A 19,177-nucleotide genomic window follows, 5' to 3' on the forward strand; every position below is an offset into this window, starting at 1 on the left:
TTAAATCAGGTTGTTCATTGCTGTTGAGGCATAGGAGCCCTTTATATATTTTAAATATACATATATAAAATACATATATTTATATATATTTTATATATATATAAGCCATACCCCTAAATATATATATATATATTTAGACAGAGTCTCGCTCTGTTGCCCAGGCTGGAGAGCAGTGGCGCAATCTCAGCTGACTGCAACCTCCACCTCCAGGGTTCAAGAAATTCTCCTGCCTCAGCCTCCTGAGTAGCTGGCATTACAGGCACACACCACCATGCCGGGCTAATATTTTATTTTTAGTAGAGATGGGATTTCACCATGTTGGCTAGGCTGGTCTCAAGTGCTTGACCTCAGGTGATCCACCTGCCTCAGCCTCCCAAAGTGCTGGGATTACAGGCATGAACCACCGCGCCAGGCCTATTTTAAATATTAACCCTTTATCAGATATATAATTTGCAAATATTGTCTCCCATTTCATGGCTTGGCTGCCTTGTCACTTTGTCAATAGTGTCCTTTGATGCAGAAAAGTATTTAATTCTGGTGAAGTTTCATTTCCCTGGTTTTTCTTTTGTTACCTGCACTTTCGGTGTCCTATTCCCTGTGCTTTTGAGACCTTTGAAACCTAGTACATTTCCATACCTGCTACCGGGCTTAGGAAAGCCCTGCCCACTCACTGTTTCTGCAGCACACACACTTGGGCCTTTGGAATTCCATAATCACCTTGTTTAGTGAACATGTTAGCATTTCCTAGTCATCTGGTATTCCTCTTATTACCCATCTTACTTGCCTTTCCACTGGTGGGGTGTGTCTGATAGGAAGTAGTAAGCTTTCATCTTTCTATGACATTTCCTGGGAGATACCCCAGATCTCAGTATGTTTTTAATTGGACAAATCAGACCTTTTATTTATTTTCATTGTGGTTTGTGATGCTTTTAATGGGAATTAACTAGACAGAAATGTCAGTTACACTGTTGTGAGGCTGATATTCCTCAGAGGAAGGTGGGTGGCAGTCCAGCTCATCAGCTGCTGAAAAATGTCCCCCTTGAGCTCCTGATGGTGTTCCAAGGCCATGTAGCTTCTGCTGCAGCAAAAGTAATGAGATCCTTGGCAGAATGCAGTTGAACATGCTGTAGAGAGCTTTCTGTATGCATTAAGCACTGCCAACAACATGCATGTCCAGCACAAAGGGGCACGGTGGACGTAGCGCATGGCAGGTCCCAGTCTCTGAGTGGAAAGGGCCCAAGTGCAGATGGTAACCCACTCAGCACCAGGGCCACTGCTCTGGCTGCTGAGGGCTGATCCTGCAGCCTTGCTGGGCACTGGCGGGGCTTCCCCAGGAGCTCTGGGCTCTTCCTGACAGACATCAGCAGGGCCGTTTCCGCCAGAGGCTCCTAGGACTTATCTGCACCCAGAATACTCGCACGTGTGAATGCCTAGTCCTGCTCTCCTTACTGCCCCCATTTGGCGCTGAACCTCCAGGTCGTGCCCCCTCCCCACGGTGCACAGCCAGACATCCTTCTTGTGTCCACTGTCCTCTTCACAGGGGCTCTCCTTTTTGTGTCCCTTTCAAAAGAGCAGCCAGGCTTCTCCTGGTCAATTTCTTCTTCTCAATTTGGTGCCGACCCCTGGCTTCTCAAGAGGATTTTTATTTTTGCAAGCTTATAGTAAAAATCAGCAATGCATTCTGGTTCCTCCATGCCCAGAATTTGTGCTTGTGCCTAAATATGAGACTCTTGACTCATGTCAGTAAAAATGATGGCCTGGGTAGACCCATGGCAGAGCCTGCAGCCTGGTGCCAAAGAGCGCCTTCCTGCCAGCTCAGCCATTCACCACTGCTGCTGCCTGCACACACAGACACACACACTCACAAAAAACACACACACTCCCATATGCACAGACAGGCACTCACATGCTTGTATGCACTTACATGCATACACTCACACATACACACACACAATGCTTGCATGCACTCACACATACACTCACACACTCACATACTTGCATGCACTCACATGCATACATTCACATATACACACTCACTCCCTCACTCACACACACTCCTGCCCCTCCCAACCAGCACCGGGCACTGCTCTGCAGGCACTCCCTTGGACCCCTCACTCATGTGCTCATTCCCAACTTCCTCTGCTACCTCCTGTTTATCTGCTGATCCAGATCCTCTCCGCCAAGCCTCACTCCCGATTTATCTTGAAAAGAGTCCAGTGCCTAACCCACTTTCCAAGGGCAGTCGAGGTGGGAATCATTGCTTTTATATAGGGCATGGCTCTGGCTACACTCGGGAGATGCCCTCGTTTCATTTCAGAGAGAGGCTGTTCCCTGCTCACTCCCTCCACTTGTCCTCCAGCCATACCCCTGTACAGAACTCCCTTGAGTCCAGGCCCCCAGGCCCCCAGTGACCTCTTCAAAGCCCTCAGGGCGGCTCTGTCACTAGGGAGATATGACCTTGAGGTGTGGGGCAGCTGGTGGGGCTGGGCGAGGCCGGGGCTGGCTGTATCCCTGTAGTGCAGGGCCTCCTCTCTGCCTTAAGGTGTTCAGGTGTCCTACATGTCTGGCCCCTGGTTGTTAGGACGGCACCCCCTCCATATCCTCCTCTATGGCCATTGGCTTTCCGTCTCCTTTGAGGATCTCTACTTCACTGTCTCCCAAGGAACATGTGGCCGTGTTGCAGCACCTGGCCAGGCCCTTTTCTGTTCTCTCTTTACTCCTAACCCAAGCAATGTCATCAAGCTGTACATCTGTCAATGGGTCCAAATGCCAAAGACTCCCAGATCTCCCAGATCCCAATCTCTGCCTCCAACCCCTGCCTCATTCTTCTGCCATGGAACAGCCACTGGAACTCCTGCTCCACCTCCATTGATCTCTGCCCGCCATGCCACAGTTCCCTCTGCCCCAGGGCTGATGGCCAGGGCCACAGGTGGCACCGGGCAGCTTCTGCCACACACCGTGGAGCCACTCTTGGTGGCCCCCTTTCCCTCCAGCCCTCCTTCACCCACCAGAAAGTTCTCCTGGCTCTGCCTCTGACCCGTGCCAGATATGTCCTGTTCTCCCTACCCTCAGTCCGTTACCATCACCTCACTCTTGGACTGTGTAGTCATCTCTGGACCGCTTGCCTAGGTCCTGCCCTGCTCCCTGCAGGCCATTCTCTCAGCAGCAGCCCAGCCCAGGATGGTATTGTTGGATAGGTCAGATCAGCCTGCCCTGCCTGTTGAGGGCCTTCCCTGAGTCCACACTCCAGCCAAGGCTCCCTGTGTGCTCACAGGAGCATTCAAACGCTGACCACGGCCTGCAAAGCTCAGCATCAGCCGCCAGCACTCACTCTCCAGCTTGGTTTGAGGCCACTCTCCTCTAGTCCCAATGCGGTCTGGCTGCACTGACCTGCTTTCTGTTCTTCAAATAATGCCAGGCCACTCGGACTTAGGGTCTGAACTCCTGCCCTTCCTTCTACCTGGTGTGTTCTCTCCTGGATGCTCCCACAGCTACTCCTTCCCATCCTGGGGTTTCAGGTGGCAGGTCCCCCATGCAGTGGGACACTCCCCGACATCCCCAGGAACTGCACCTGCACATCGCCCTGACTTTATGGTCTCACAACACTTGGCGTCATCTTGGGATTCCTTTCTTTCTTCCTCCAGTGGAACATAAGTTCCTTGAGTACAGGGACCAGCCAGTCTTGTACATATTTTACTTCCAGTGCCAAGAAGTGCCTGCCATGGATAAGGCAGTCAAAAAACATTTGTTAAAAGTGAGTGATTACATAATTGAGTGACAAATGTCCACCTTCTCCATCTGTGGTTCTCAACCTTGGAAGCACATAAAATTCACAAATAAGCTTTACAAATACAAATGCCAAGGCCCACCACCACCCCACCCCCCACCCACAAAACCTTGAATTTCTGACTTAATTGTTCTGGGGAAGAGCCTGGGTATCAGGATTTGTTAAAACTACTAATGTGAATCAAATGTGCTTCCAACGCTGGGAATCAACTGGAATGTAGGTTACAGCCTGGAGAAAAGTTGTCATCGTCCGGATACTGTCCACTCCACTCCTTGAAAGGACCCCAGAAAAAGACCTACTGCGAAAAGAAAAACCTCCACCTTGATGGTATTAGTAGTTCTCAGAAGGGCAAAGTCAGGGGACCCTATGCATTGGTTTCAGGGCCTGAGCTCAGTGATTGTTAAAGAAAGTCTTGAAAAGTGAGGAATTGATTGGAACTGGCAGAGTCTGACAACAGAGTTTAGGATTAAAGGGCACAGCAAAGGGAGGGTCTTAAATGAGGTGTTGGTGAGAAGACTCTTGAGTTGAGCCTTACGTTCCAAGAAGAGGGACTCTGTGGAGCACTCTCCCAACTTCCTGCTGTGTTTGCTTCTTGGGAGGTTTGTTTCTGCTTGGTCCCAATACTGCTTAACACGTGAACAGGAAGTCCTGTTGGTTTCTGCTCTCAGTATTAATCAGAAGGAAAGCTTAGAAGCAAGTTTGAATCCATGCAAACAGAAGTATATTCAGAAAGAGTAAATGAAAATCCATATGGTCAAGAGGAAAGAAAAAATCAAGCACTATGCAGTTGCCTCCACAATCAATGGGGAAGCAGAGTCTGAAAGTTTTCTGGTTTCTCTGAATTAGCTACTAATTTTTATTTTAACATAAAACTATTGCATGATTAATAATATAACCCAATCTATTAAGCACAGTTTAATAAATCAACCTAATATTTTTGCAAGAAGTGAAACATATTAAGAATATGAATGTATTAGTGAAACAAATGATTTATTCTTAAAAAATGCAACATAACGATGCTATATCCAATTAGAAATTAAAATCAGGAACCTAATTAGAGACAATCATAAAAAATATATTGATTTTGTTAAACATGTAGAAGATGGTTGGCTAGGAAAGCACATAACAAGTTGTTTAGATGAGCGCTTCACCAAGATACAAAGAGAGGTGTACTTGAGGAGGGATCATCACCAGCCACCTGTGCTCCATCTACAAAGATCTGGCTGTGACAGCATGGCTCAGGAGCTGATCAGAAAATTTTTCGTAGACGCTCTCTCCACTCCAAGCCACAAAGACAACTAACTAACCACTTCATTGAATCTAGATGCCAAAGCAAGCCATCTTGATTTAAATCCTTAATTTCCCTATTCATGAGGTAATAAAATAGAATTTTATTTCTGGGAAAATGTTTTAAATCATGAAAATATTTAAACTGATCACAAAGCTAAGTGAAATATAATAAAACACAATGTCTGCAGGTATGTACCATTTTAACGTCTTTTTAGACCAAATTCTTCATAATAAGGTTCTTGTGGGGAGACCAGCGGCATGACCCCAGGACCCCACCCCAGTTGGCTGGGCTGGAGGCCCCTGGCTCGCCCCACAGGGTGGGGGCTGTGCCTGGTCCTGACCCTGGGCTCCAGACACAATTTCCTTTCTTTGACCCCCAGTCCCTCATTCTGCATTCCTTCACAGCAGTTTCTCCCTTTGCTTTGGATGTTCTTGGCTTCGTCTCTTCCCCACTGCTAGACTGCAAGCCCTTGCCAGGCAGAAGCTGTGCTTGAATCATCTTCTACTCTAGCATCTAAGACGACATGCTGAAGTTACTGAGTGTTTGCTGAGTGAACTGTGTCTCTTGACTGCCTGCTTATCTGAAGGCGAGCTGTTTCCCATAAACTCAGATCTCCCTTTTCCAGGACGGCTCAGGAGTGTCTGCTCATGAAGAGCCCAGGCTCAGCCAGCCCTGGAAAAGTATGGTCTGCCTGCAGGTGAAGAAAGGAGAATATAATAGAAAAATAGCAGTTGTCCTCGGCCCATTGAAATTCAAAAGATTCCCCGGGGATTTATTTTCTAAATGGCTTCTTATTTCCCTAAGTGTTTTGTCCTTTTTCGTCTGATGTGTGGGCATCCAATAAGCAGACACTGGTGCCATCAACTCCTGACGTTCCTTCCCTGGAAAAATCCTCTAATTATAAAGCATCACTTGCTGCATGAGCCAAAGGGAAGAGTAAATTATTTTATTTTTATTTTTATTTTTTTGTTTTTACCATTGACTCCAGAGACGAACGTCTTCTTGTCCCCTGGGGAGCCGAAGCCATCCGCGTTGACCTTTTGCAGAGGCGGGTGACGGATTCTTGTGCTCACCGCTCTGTGAACCCCACAGCCCATGAATTCGGGTGCCTGCCTCCCTTCTCCTCAGAAGCAGTCTGTGTGTCTTCCAGCTTCTACTGTCCTCTTTTCAGAATGTCAGGGACACTGTCTCCTACTGTTTGAGTCCCTCTGCCTGTTCCCATCCCCCGGGCAACAGGAGAAGGGCCTCTTAAATCCCTGATTGGGATACAATTCTCCTAACAACATTCCCAATTGCCTTTAGGGCTACATTGTACACAGAAAAAGCGTAGACAGCAGAGAGTGTTTAATGCATCGTGACAGTTAATGTATATTGAATGCAAATGTCACCTCCATACCAAGACATTCTATGCATGATGTCATGGAACCCCCCACAGCTGATCCATGATGAAGAGATGCTGTTGATGACTCCATTTCAGTTTCAGACTAAGTGACCTGCCCAGGGATCATCTCTCTCTCTCTCTCTCTCTCTCTCTCTCACACACACACACACACACACAGAGTCACACCCATGCACACTCTTGTTAATAAGTGTCAGAGCAGCCTTTTGGCCCCAAGCACTCTGACCCCTCAGCAGGATGTCCTGCTGTCTCCCTAGAGCATCTTCCCTTTATGTGTCTTAGCTGTAGTCTCAGGAAGTTAGAACTGGCAGAGGCACTAGCTCAAGTGAGAAACCCCAGCACAGGGGTGGGTGAACAACAAGCTCAGGCCACAGGGAGGAGATTATTCAGATAGCCTCTGAGAACTTGAGCAAGTCACAAGATCCAAGTGTCTTAGGCAGGTTCTCCCAGAATCAGACTTCTGATGAGAATCCACAGGCAAGTGACTGATGACGGGAGAGGCGCCAAGGGAGGTCAGGGAGGGAGCAGGAAAGGAGGGTGGGGAGGGGGAAAGTCAAGCCAGGCTCAATCTCAGGAACAATCTTGTAGGGGGATCTTCAGCCTGATCTTGAAGAGGCCTCTGGAGGGCAAGCAAGGCCTCCGAATTTGTCTTGCCTTGAAGCAAGGAAGCTGGACTTTCCCACTCCTGCCTGTCAGTCATGAGTTACTGACCACTAGGAAGGATATGCGCCCACAGGCCCTTGCAGCTCTCTGAACAACGAGGCTAAGCAGCTCCCGTGGCCCAAGCCCCATGAAGAAAGAGCATGGGCTGCAGTTAGAAGAAAAGCATGCAGAAACTGCACAGTGGGCACACAGATCAGACACAGGCATCGCAAGGCATCAGGGTGGAGACCACCAGGATCCAGGATACTCAGCCCCAGTCACTAGTACAATGCCCCACGTGGGGCCAGAGCTGTGTCTCTGTGACTGGAGCCCCATGACCTCATGAGAAGGTCTGGGGATCTGGGAGGTGAAATTGATTAAGGGGATTAGAAAGTAGGTTTTGAAAGAAAGTTGACACAATTAGAGTATTTCACCTCCAGAGAAGACTAAATAGTAAGCTAGTAACAGCCAGTAACCACACAGGTAAATAAAGACTTCTTACCAAAAAATCATGGCTGATTCAAAGACTGCAGGAGTAGAATAATTGACATACTGCACATACAGAAGGGTTCCTACTGCACAAAGGAAACCCCAGCCTGACAAGGAAGGGAAGCCCCAGAAGACTGTAAGGAAGGGTACATGGTCCACATGCCAGGCATCTGTCTTGCAGGATTACACAGGGTCCCCCCTGAAATAATTTGCTCTGAACAGATAAAGCATGACAGCCAGGAACATTTCCTGAGTGGCTCTTATGTGGGAGGGTTTGGAAATAGAAGTTCATAAAGTACATGAAAATGAGGATGAGACCAGGATGAGAAGATCTTCAACACCGCCCTTGACTCTATGTTGGGGGAGTTGAGGCAGGTCAACCCTTAGAAGCCTGAACCTAGCATCAGAATGCTGCAGGGAGGGATCTCTCCAGCCCAGAAGCTCCATACTGACTCATAGGAGGTATGGAACCTCTTACAGAATCCATCCCTGATGTGAACAATGGCAATGATACTGTCCCTGCCTCAGTGGGCTGTGATGAATGGGTGCAGACACACTCAGAGTTCTTGCTACAGAGCTGGGAACAAAATAATGAAGTATCAACTAGAATGGCTCTCCACATGTGAAATATATGCCCCATCCTGGTGGAAAGGTGGCATTCACTGCAGCTTCAAGGGATTCAAAACACTCCTCTGCTCAAGCAGAATTTGAGTCAACACAGAACCATCAAGGGACATACAATGTGTCCCAAATATCCAGCTCATATTATTTCTGTTTCTTCTAGTTATTGACACAGCACCTTCTAGCACACACGTACTCTACAGAAACACAAACTTATTCATTCTCCCCTTGCCCTTCTGTGTTAGGAAAAATCTGGAAATTAGAATCCCCATTTTGCAAATACAAAATAACTGAGAAACAGATCAAGCTGCCACTCACTGAATCTGGAGCAAAAGCAGGTTCTATCTTCTGTCTCCTTCCTTGTGAGCTCGAGTTCCTGCTCCACTAGCCTAGATGTCAAGGTGCTTTATCCTTCTCCCTGCTCTGTTCTTTCTTTCTTTCCTTTTTGTAAAAAATGAATGAATCTTTCTTTGATAGGAGTGACAAAGGAGCATACAGAAGAGGTATGGAAATTTCAGAAGGGATGGGGTTCCTTCCTGCAGAATCTGACACTGGATCCCTGATTTACACAACCCCGGCACTGCCCCAGGAGCAGAGAAGGAAAAGTGCAAAGCAGGCTGTGCACATCCCCATCCATCTGATCGGCTCACCGGGTCCAAGCCTGGGAGATGCCTGCCAGGGAACTGTCATCTGTTCACTCTTACACACAGTCCACAGATGGAGCCCTCCAAGGTCAGTGGATGAGGGACAGGCTGTGATAGGAGGAAAACTGGGAGTCAGGGGGCCTGGATGCAGAGAGCATTTCTTCCAGTTTCCAAATGTGACTTAGGGTGCCTGGCTCTCGGTTCCAAAGGTTGTGGTGAGCCCTGAGTGCTGCCCCCTTCTCCTGCTTATACTTAGCACGGTTCTATTCTCAACTGAGAGGGGGCTGTTCAAAGCAGGACAGTGAGGATCATGCTCCAGACTGTTGTTGAGAGATGCTGAGGTCTGATACAGAAGAATGATGTCAAGTCCAAAGACCAAGGAAGGGGAAGAAGGGAGCTAGATAGCAGCTGGGGAAGTCAATGCCAAAGGAATTAGGGACAACATCAGGTTTCAGACTGTGGTTCAGAGTGAGCCCCCATCTGTGAGTGTGAGCTAGTGCCTCTCTGGAACACCAGCACCACCCCAGGAGCCTTACGGCTTCATCTGCAAAAGGGGTCATTGTACCTGTGGAGGAGGCATCTCCTTAGGAGTAGAAGAGAATTTATGTGAAGGAGCCTCTGGTCAGTGCTGAGCCCAGATCATGGGTGGCTCCGTGATGAACTCAGATGGGTCCCAAATGTCAGACATTCCCCTACCCATCCCACAGTCAGCCGAAGCCTCTTCTTCACCATCAACAGCAAATGGGCACACACTGAAAACCTTGGCTGTGCCACATTTCTTACCTATGTTGATTCTTTTACTCTTTGCAATGATGCCGCACCTGGGGCCTGAGAGGGAAGGGATCCACCCAGGGTTGTTCCGCCGTAGATGGTGCAGCCAAAGGGAGCTGCAGCCTGGCCATACCCTCACTCCTGGTCACCACGCTGCCACCTTTCCACCATGCCAGTCCTGTCCTGATCTAGGAGGAAAGTGAAGGCTGCCAAGGGATCTCCAGCAGAGCCTTCTTTTACAATTATAGTAGAAATTGGATCCTTCTTATTTCACTACTCTGGTTTTGTTAACAGGCTATTTATGTGGCACTAACTGCCCATGGGTGTCAAGTCCCCAATGGGCTAGAATAAAGGGAAGATGTGATATCCTTTCTTCTTCAGCAAAAAAGGATTGCTGGTATTGCTCCTTTAAACTTCTAGCCCACTCACCTGGGAGGTTCAGCCTGCCCTGTCACCTTGGAGCACTCAGGCTGCTGGGCATGTCCTGACTTTTCCCTTTTCACGTTCCCTTTGACTCTGCAGGAGGGAAGCGGGTCCAGTTGATCTGGAGAGGCTGAAAGGAGAGAGAACTGAGGCAGAAGTAATCAGTGGAAATTCCAGAGGGAGACAAATCAGAACCCACTGTCTAAGCACAAAGGGCTGCTGGCTTAGTAAAGTGAGGCTAAGGTGGGGAGGTCAGTGAGCCAGGGAGCCTGCCCACCTGCAGAGTGGCTCTGCAGCTTTGTCCCTGCAGGAAGGAGGAGGCCCTGAACTCTGCACCCACCTTGGTGGGCTGCGCATTCTGTGCTGTGAGACCACTGCAGGTGCAGGCTCAAAGCCCTGCCCCTGCAACCCTCTCCACCAACGTGCCTCCTGAGGGGCAGGTACGGCAGAGGTAGGCCTCAAGGTGCCACCCCCATGAAGTTGCGGGTGCCCTGCTTACTTCTCTGGGCTCTGCCTTTGCCTTGATAACTAGGGGACAGTTAGGTGGTTTGCAGGAAAAAGACATGTTGCTGTTGAAAATTCTCTTTTCAGGCTGGGCATGGTGGCTCACAATTATAATTCCAGCATTTTGAGAGGCTGAGGTAAGAGGATTGCTTGAGGCCAAGATTTTGAAATCAGCCTGGGCAACGTAGCAAGACTTCTCTACAAAAAAATAAAAAATAAATAAAATTTTCGGTGCAGCAATTGGGTTCTTTTTTTTTGAAATGGGATCTTGCTATGTTGTCCAGGCTGGCCTTGAACTCCTGGGCTCAAGCAATTCTCCTGCTTTAGCTGCCTGAGTAGCTGGGACTACAAGTGTGTGCCATGGCATATGGCTAGCAGTTGTTATTTGTTTACACTATGTTATGAACAGAATGTCTGTGTCTCCCCCCAAAATTTATACGTTGTAACCCTAAACCCCAATGTGATGGTATTCGGAGTTGGGGCCTGCGAGAGGTCCTTACGGCTGGAGGAGGTCACAAGAATGGGCGCCCATGATGAGATCAGTGTGCTTGTAAGATGAGGAAGATACTGACCTCTTCTTGCTCCGAGTGAGGATGCAGTGATATGGCAGCCATCCTCCACCAGGAGGAGAGTCCTGGCCTGTCAGCATGCTGAGCATGGACTTCCCAGCCTCCAGAATTATGATAAATAAATGTATACTGTTTTTTAAGAATGTATTTTTCTACTTGTTTGCTTTTGGGGAGTCTAAACAGTTTCTTGAGAGGACAAAGTACATTATTATTAGAGATAATGCAAGATATTAATTACCAAATATATTTGTATAGAAAGAAAAAAGACACAAAATATCTATGAATTGTAAGAAATAAGCACTGTTGCAGTACAAATATCCCAAAACATTCATGTGGTGCCATGTGCAGCTCTCCGAAGCTCTTCAGCTCTAACCCGGAACAGCCATGCTCAGGGTGATGCTGCTGGGAGTCTGGAGATAGATGAAGACACTCCCCCCACACCCGCCTTCATACTCACACATGCACCTGCACACTGGGACACACACTTGTGCAACACATGTAGTCCTTACACTGGAAAAGCCTCCAGTCCAGTAAGTGAAGCACAAAAGGTGAATAAATAACAAAGCTCCAGACAGGAGAGGGTGCAGCCCACAGAGAGGGGGGCAGGCCCGCTGTCATGTTCCCAGGAAGTGGGATGTAGTCAATGGACCTTCCTTCCAGGGTGGGCTAGCTTTGCAGCCAGGAAAGGGGGATAGGAAATGGGGATTCAAGGGGCCACCCTAACAGAGAGTCATGGCCCATGCCTTCAGGTGTTTGCATTGCAAAGAGTGTGAGAAACATCAGTGTGACTATTTCAAAGCAAGTGAAGAATCATCAAGGCTCATCACCATTCTCTGCAGTCTGGGGAAGATCACTCACAGCTTACCTATACCAATCCGATTCTATCACTCTATTCACAGGTTGCTTGCAGCCCAGGATGAAGCCCAATCTCCTAAAACCTGGTGTGAGGCCTTTAGTGATGAGACCACTACCCATCTTTCTGGCCTCACCTTACGCATCCTACACTCTGGTGCTCCATGCTTCTTCAAACTCAAAAATCAGAAAGAGCAACACTGCCCCTAGGAGCACCACCTTCCCCCACCCCCAGGGTCACAAGCACCCCCACACAGGCCACCCCTGCTCCTCAGGTCTCAGCAATCTTGATTACTCCCTGTCTTCATGGGGCCCCCTCCCTCTCTGCTCCCCCAGGACCCCTTCCTCTCCCCTTTGGAGCAGTCATCACTCTGCATAATCACTGCTGTTTACTTGTCCTTTTGGGCAGGGCCATACCTGCCAGGCTCACCTGCTCCTGTGCCCCCAACAGCTGCTCTGTATCTGTCCAGTAGCAGACACCAACAAACACTCGCCAAGCCAACTGACAAACACAGAGGCAAGGAAAGAATACATCTGGGGACTGGGCCTCCCAAAGTGTGACTCTACCACTGTGGATACAACAGCTTCTTCGTTCTTGGTTAAATCACTTTGTTTTGCTATTTTTTTTGCCATGGCTGTGGGTGAGAAAAGCTTTATGTACATTTGACAAGGTCTATCTTAGCTGATGAGTCCTCTTTCAATCAATTCTGTATTTTCAGGTGGCTCTTGAACAGAAGGAACTCTTCTTTATGCTGCTGGCCAGGGCAAATGTGTCCTGTACCCCCAAATTGGATAGATTATGTGAGGCCATGCTTAATACATGCTATGGGAGGAGACCCTTGTGGGACCTGGGTGCCTGATAGCAAGCAAACTGCATTAAAGGAATGCCCCTAAGGACCAGCTGCCATGCCAGCTGTGCAGAAGCAAAGTAAGGGTTCTTTGTGGGCCGGTGCTGATCTGCATGACAATTGCCCAGGGAACACAAGCCAGCATGCTGTAGAGAGTTGCCTTTGGTTCAGGCACTCGCCTGAGTAAGTTCCTTTGTTTAAAGGCATTCTTTTCTTAAAATATGAATGATAAACAGAGAATCACAAAAATGAAATTGCTTACCTTTGTGTTTCCTTCCTCCAGTTTCACATGCTGCAGAATTATACAAGTGGTTATTTTTGCAAAAGAACTTTTTTTCGCTCACAGAAAAAAAGCAAATGCAGCAAGAAATATGTCTTCTTGAGCCAAAAAAATGGGTTCTTAGGCCTTTTAGAAAGTGCCAGCAACCATGCTAATAATTAATGACGTTTAAATGCTTAGTTCTGCACCAGCAATGTTTTCAAGAATCCCAACCTCTTAGTTTTTCTTGACGCTAGAGCTACACTTGTACAGCAAAAAAAAAAATACAGTCTTCCTTTATCTTAGTAAAGACGTGCATTGCACTGTTCGCTTGGTGCCTAGATTGAAGTCGATGTCTGTATCCATTTTTGGAAGCTCGAGTTTTTGAGCATATGCTACAAATTCTGGCCTCACAGGTCATCCTGTAGCAAAGTTTTGTAAAGCTAAGATTTTTCTTTCTCTTTTCTTTTTTTTCCCCTAATCTCTAATGGTCCTGAGAACAATCATGTTTTCCAGCTTTCAGCTGAACTACAATTTTCTTAAAGATACTGAAGATTATGATACCACATTCAGTCATAATAATAGGTATGTATTATGGGATAATTAACTGAATCATAGAAATTATTAACTAGATAAAATTCAAAGAGAAGCCATCTGCTCAGGCAGGACAGGGGTGAGGCAGGTTTCTGGGGGACATGAGGACAGCCACTTTGTTGACACAAGGAGGACGCAAGCTCTGGTGTGGACAGGCTGGGTCATTACCCATGATAGCCAGAAATGCCCAGGAGAATGTAAGGCCAAGTCTGTGTTCAGGTCAAGTGACAATCTAAGAACAAGAAGTGGAAGACTGAGGTCAGGAGAGAGCAGAACAACTGCAGGGCCAGCCATACAGGACAACAAAAGAAAGAGCCGCCACGTCCTTATGGGCATGTGGGGGGCTTGAAGTTAGTGTTCTGTCTTACCTGATTTCTGGCTGTCCGTTGTGTGAATGGGCTGCTCACTGGTGATGGTTTAGGATCTCTCCCAACTGGACGGCATAAACAAAACCTACCTGTGCAATTATCTGCTATAAGCAGCCTTATGACCCAGGCTCAACGCAGGCTCATATTTACAAAAAAGATAAACTGGACACCTAAAGTCTTGAATTGAAATCTAGATCTCTAATGTAGACTTGGGCGATGCAGGAATTCCACATTTTAAATGACACAGCAAGATTTCCTAGGATCCTATTTTGACATCTCTCTTGTGCTAGAGGGAACCTGCCTCACACATTCAGGTACCACTCAGCAATGCGGGTGATGTCTCTTCTGCCCCTGGAGGACAGAGGCTGATGGAGGTGCATCTCCTCTTCATCCCCTGGCTGGGTGATTCTGAGAAACACACTCTTCCTTCCAAAGGGTTGGAGAGTGGTTGCTGCCTGCAGTGGTGACCAGCTCAGGGATTCTTCTGCCATCTGGCTCCCCTCCTGCCCTGCTGGCCACCCACTGGCCCCTCACTCCTTTTTCCTGGGATTATTTTCCAAATAAACGTCCTGACTGAGCTCTCCAGCCCTGGTTTTGGGAAGGGAGACACAGGCGAAATGTCACATTCTTTCTGGGTATTTTAGCACCTCTGGTTTACTGAAGCGTGACAAATCTTATCCAATTTATCCAATTAAGGTTTGTGAAATTGTGAACTTGGCTGAGGGAAACTATTCCAGCAAAAGATGGGCATAAGAGCACCAGATAATAGGTAGTAAAAGCTGCCATTTTGGCTTCCATGGGGTATTGGGCAAAGACGGGTCTTAGAAGGGTCTGCTGACAAGCACAGCAGTGCACTGCGCCCACGGTGACCACAGCTCCTCTCCTGCGTGCTCATGGTTGTCAGTGCCCTAGACTTGCCTTTCATGCTCAATGCCAGTATGCCCATTTTCTAGATGGAGAAACTGACATTTCAAGAAGATGAGGAGCTTGTTGAATGTAAGCAGGTAAAGGTCGGATGTGAAGGAGTTAAACTCACCCGGCCTGCCTCTGAAGCTGGCATCCTCTCCACCATACCATGCTGCATTGCCCACCCTCCTAGATAGGCCTGGGTGGCTCTTCAGGAGCCCACATTTTCATACTCTCAGAAGAGAAACTAAAGCTGTCCAAGGACTGAGCATAATACTCAATACATTGTTGGTGTGAGCCATTGAGCAGCAAAGTCCATAGGAGCTAGGGGCAGCCAGATGGAATCAGCCACTGAGATCTGGGGCATCTGATCCAGACACAACAGTGTCTGCTGCACTCAGCCTCTGCCCTCTTGACACAAGAAGGTCCCCAGCTGAGGGAGAGACATAGTCATGGTCTTAGGTTCTGAGGGTCTTCACACCAGCATCGGCTTTGTGCCAAGGATCTAGACTTTGCCATTTCTTTCAACGTCTCAGAAAAAGCACCAGCAGCTCTTGTCTTGCCAACTGTCTTTAAGAACAGTGACCAGCCAGCTCCACTCAGGAAGGCACTGCCAGCACTCTGAGCCCACCCTTGCCTCCTACAATGCCAGGCAGCACATAGAATAAGCTCATTTCAGAGGTGAGGAAATCCAGGCTCAGTTAATCAGGATAGAGTGTGAGAGACAGCGGCAGACACTTGCCTCCAACCCAGGCTTGGCTGGCTCTGAGGTGTGAGATTCTACCCTTGCAGGGAAGCATTCAGCTGATGCCTGACAGACACCCCCTATTAATGTTGGCTACTTTGGATCCCACCCCACTTCTCACAAGCAATGTGAAGACAGGAGAGCCACTCAGTTCTCAAAATTCAGCTTCTTCATCTTCCTGCGATCATTCTGGCTGGCCCCACGGACCTTAAGATTCAATGAGGTTATATTTATAAAGAACTTATCTCATTTCTAGACATGGTCAATTGAAAAAAAAGGCCACAGATTCCTCCTGTCACTCACTGCAAGCCCATTTCCAATGTGACTTTATAGCCAAAGAGTACAGGATATCTCCCCAACTCCTGAATCTGGCCTGGGCCATTTGACTTGCTTTGGTCAATGAGATGATGTGACGTCACCCTGAAGAGCCATGCACATTGAGGCTTGCCTTCTCTTATTGCTGTCAGGCACCCTGAAGCCACCACTGGGTGAAGAACTCTGAGCCAGCCTACAGGAAAAGGACAGACATGGCCCACAGCCAGCCTACTCCCAGAAATGTAAGGTCTTTGGCTGCCAGCTGACCGCAGATGCCTGAGTGAGCCCAGACAGCAGTGTGAGGCAGAGGCAATCCATCCCAGATGGCTCAGCCCAAATCATCAGCCCACAGCATTGTGAGCAAATCAGTGATTATCATTTTAAGCCACTGAGTTTCAGAGTAGTTTGTTCAGCAGCAATAGATAACTGATACAACCAGCACTATAGAAGTTGCTTAAAACATATTATCTTTCTCTCTTCCTTATTTCTTTTCAAAGAGCTGTAATGAATGCACGGGCAAGACTGCTGATGTTGGAACTGAGCAGACCCGGACATGCCCTTGACCCCTCTACTCAGCCTCGCTGTAACCATTTCCTCACCTGTGGAATCAGAGGGCTGGACTAGATGACTGCCAAGGTCTCAACCCATCTAGCCTTCTGACCTTCTCTTGCATCTTTTCTCTTGTTTAAACTTTCATGTCAACATTGTCTCAGACATTTTTCTAGGTTTTATATCACTTTCCATTCACTTTTGATAGAAATTCATGCTTTCTTTCCAGCCCCTCCTATCATGTCTAGATTGAGCATCTGAATGGACGTCTTTCCACACTTCTAAGTCAACAAGATTCAACTTTAGCAAGACACTGCTGCTTTTCAGTTCTTATATGTCATCCACTTAAGTCCCTTTAATAACAGATTTTGGGGGAGAAAGAAAAACCAGGTTAATTGCATAGCTTTAAAATTGCGTATGTGATTTGTTACCTTTGGTATTGCAAGCAATGTTTGAGGCCGAGCATTTTACATGGGTAACCTGGAGATGCTTTCTAGAAGGGCACTGTTGACCCCCAGACAGTGCATAGCAGGGCTGTTTGTAACCCCACAGTCAAAAGCTTTTGAGTTCAAGACATAAAGAGGAATATTTCCCATTTGAAAAAGTACTGAATCTGTGTTTCCCCTCATCAAATCACCTACCTCTAGGCATGTAAAGTTGGCTGGAGCCGGGCTTGGTAGCTCACACCTGTAATCCCAGTACTTTGGGAGGCTGAGGCAAGAGGATCACTTGAGCAGTTTGAAACCAGCCTGGGTAACTTGACAAAATCCATGTCTCCAAAATACAAAAATTTGCCGGGCTTGGTGGTGTGTCTGTAGTCCCAACTACTCAGGAGGCTGAGGTCAAAGGATCACTTGAGTCCAGGAAGTTGAGGCTGCAGTGAACCATGATTGTGCCAGTGCACTGCAGCCTGGGCCACAGGACAACACTCTGTCTCAAAAAACACATTTACCTATGTAACAAAACTGCACATCCTGCACACGTACCCCTGAACTTAAAACAAAAGTTGAAAGTTAAAAAAAAATGTTGGCTAGAAGGTGTGGCAGCTTGCTCGGTGCCTGAGTGACAGTTCTTCCCAGCACAGAAGGTGGCCCACAGACTTCTCTTAGCTCTGAAAGTTCTGTAACGTCCTCTGAGAGATAAGCATTGTTGAGAAGGTTACCCCAGTTTCCAAGAGACTTGGCAATTTCTACTGTGCCCCATTGCCTAATATGTGACAGCTCCTCACTGACTTTCTTGAAAGTCTTTATTTCAGTGCTATATCACAGCATACCAGATAATATTTCAAGCCACAACAAGGGAATCACAGGTAAGAGAAACTGCCCATCGTGTGCTGGGCAACTGAGGTTCCCACCAGGAGCCCTTAATGAGCTGCTGCATCTGCCAGGAGTGGGTGACATCCGTTTCTTTACATACACGTCCTGGCCCTGTGAGTTTCTTTTGAAATGAAGTGTAAGGCCCCTTTGAATTACAGAAAGGTGTGTGTGTGTGTGTGTGTGTGTGTGTGTGTGTGTGTGTGTGTGTGTCATGGGGGAAGAGTCCACCTTCTGTTTCTTTCTTTTCTTTTCTTTTTTTTTTTTTTTTTGAGACGGAGTCACACTCTGTCGCCCAGGCTGGAATGCAGTAGCGCGATTAAATTCAAACAGCACCCAGGAGACAAAGGCGAGTCCTGGCTGCAGCCCAGGCAGGTGTTCTCTTGTCAAAACAAAATCTGCCTCAAAAGTCAATCCAGAGGCTGGGCAAGTGAAAGAGCAGTGACTTAGAGGCAGGGAACCCGAGCTTCAGGCTACTCCTGCACATTGGGTGGCTACACAATCTCAATTACCCTTTTTAAACTTCAATTTCTTCATTTGATAAATGGGATCAATGACTCTCCACCTCAAATGGGTCTAATAGTATCTGCTCAACCTAATGGCTTAGATGGGAAACTGCTTTATTCAGGAAAGGACTCCGGAAAGGTAAGCTGCTTTACTAAGGTGTGGTGGCATGTTCTTCCAAGTTGAGAAGTTCTGCTAGATGGGAGAAATGAACAGTGCCCGTTTCTGAGTGTTCCAGACCACAGCCTTGCAGCTCTGGGGACCTAAAGGAAGAAACATCAGGTGTGTCTCGCGGGGCTGCAGACATGAAGACGGGGATGGAATTCAGGTGATAGTACTGGTTCCACTCACCCGCGCCTCCTTCAAATGCCTCCTTCTGGCACTCTGCATTTCAGCATTCTCTTTGGGCTGCGGAGGCTCCCCAGAAGCCACGTCCCCTGAAAGGAATATAGGAAGGACCTCTTGTTCCTGGCACCACCTTTAACTCCTGCCCCTGCCCACCAGGACACCTGGGCAAGACGCAGCGCAATGGTGGGTTACCAGGCAGGAGGGAGGGCTCTAGGAAGGTTGGGAGCCATGGAACTCTGGAGCTTAACCTTCTCTGACCACCAGGGTACGAGCCTGCGGGTGGCAGGACTCGGGCCTCTGCCTAGTGTTGAAACGGGGGCGCACAGATGCTTTTCTAAATAACTTTTGACCCCCTTTCTGGTAAATCTTTTTTTCAGAGTTGATTCTCTATGAAATCTACACTGCAAACACCACCTCCTCCGCTCCTAGAACGCAG

The sequence above is a fragment of the Pan paniscus genome, chromosome 21 (genome assembly GCF_029289425.2).
Source record: "Pan paniscus chromosome 21, NHGRI_mPanPan1-v2.0_pri, whole genome shotgun sequence".
NCBI classification, from domain to species: Eukaryota; Metazoa; Chordata; class Mammalia; order Primates; family Hominidae; genus Pan; species Pan paniscus.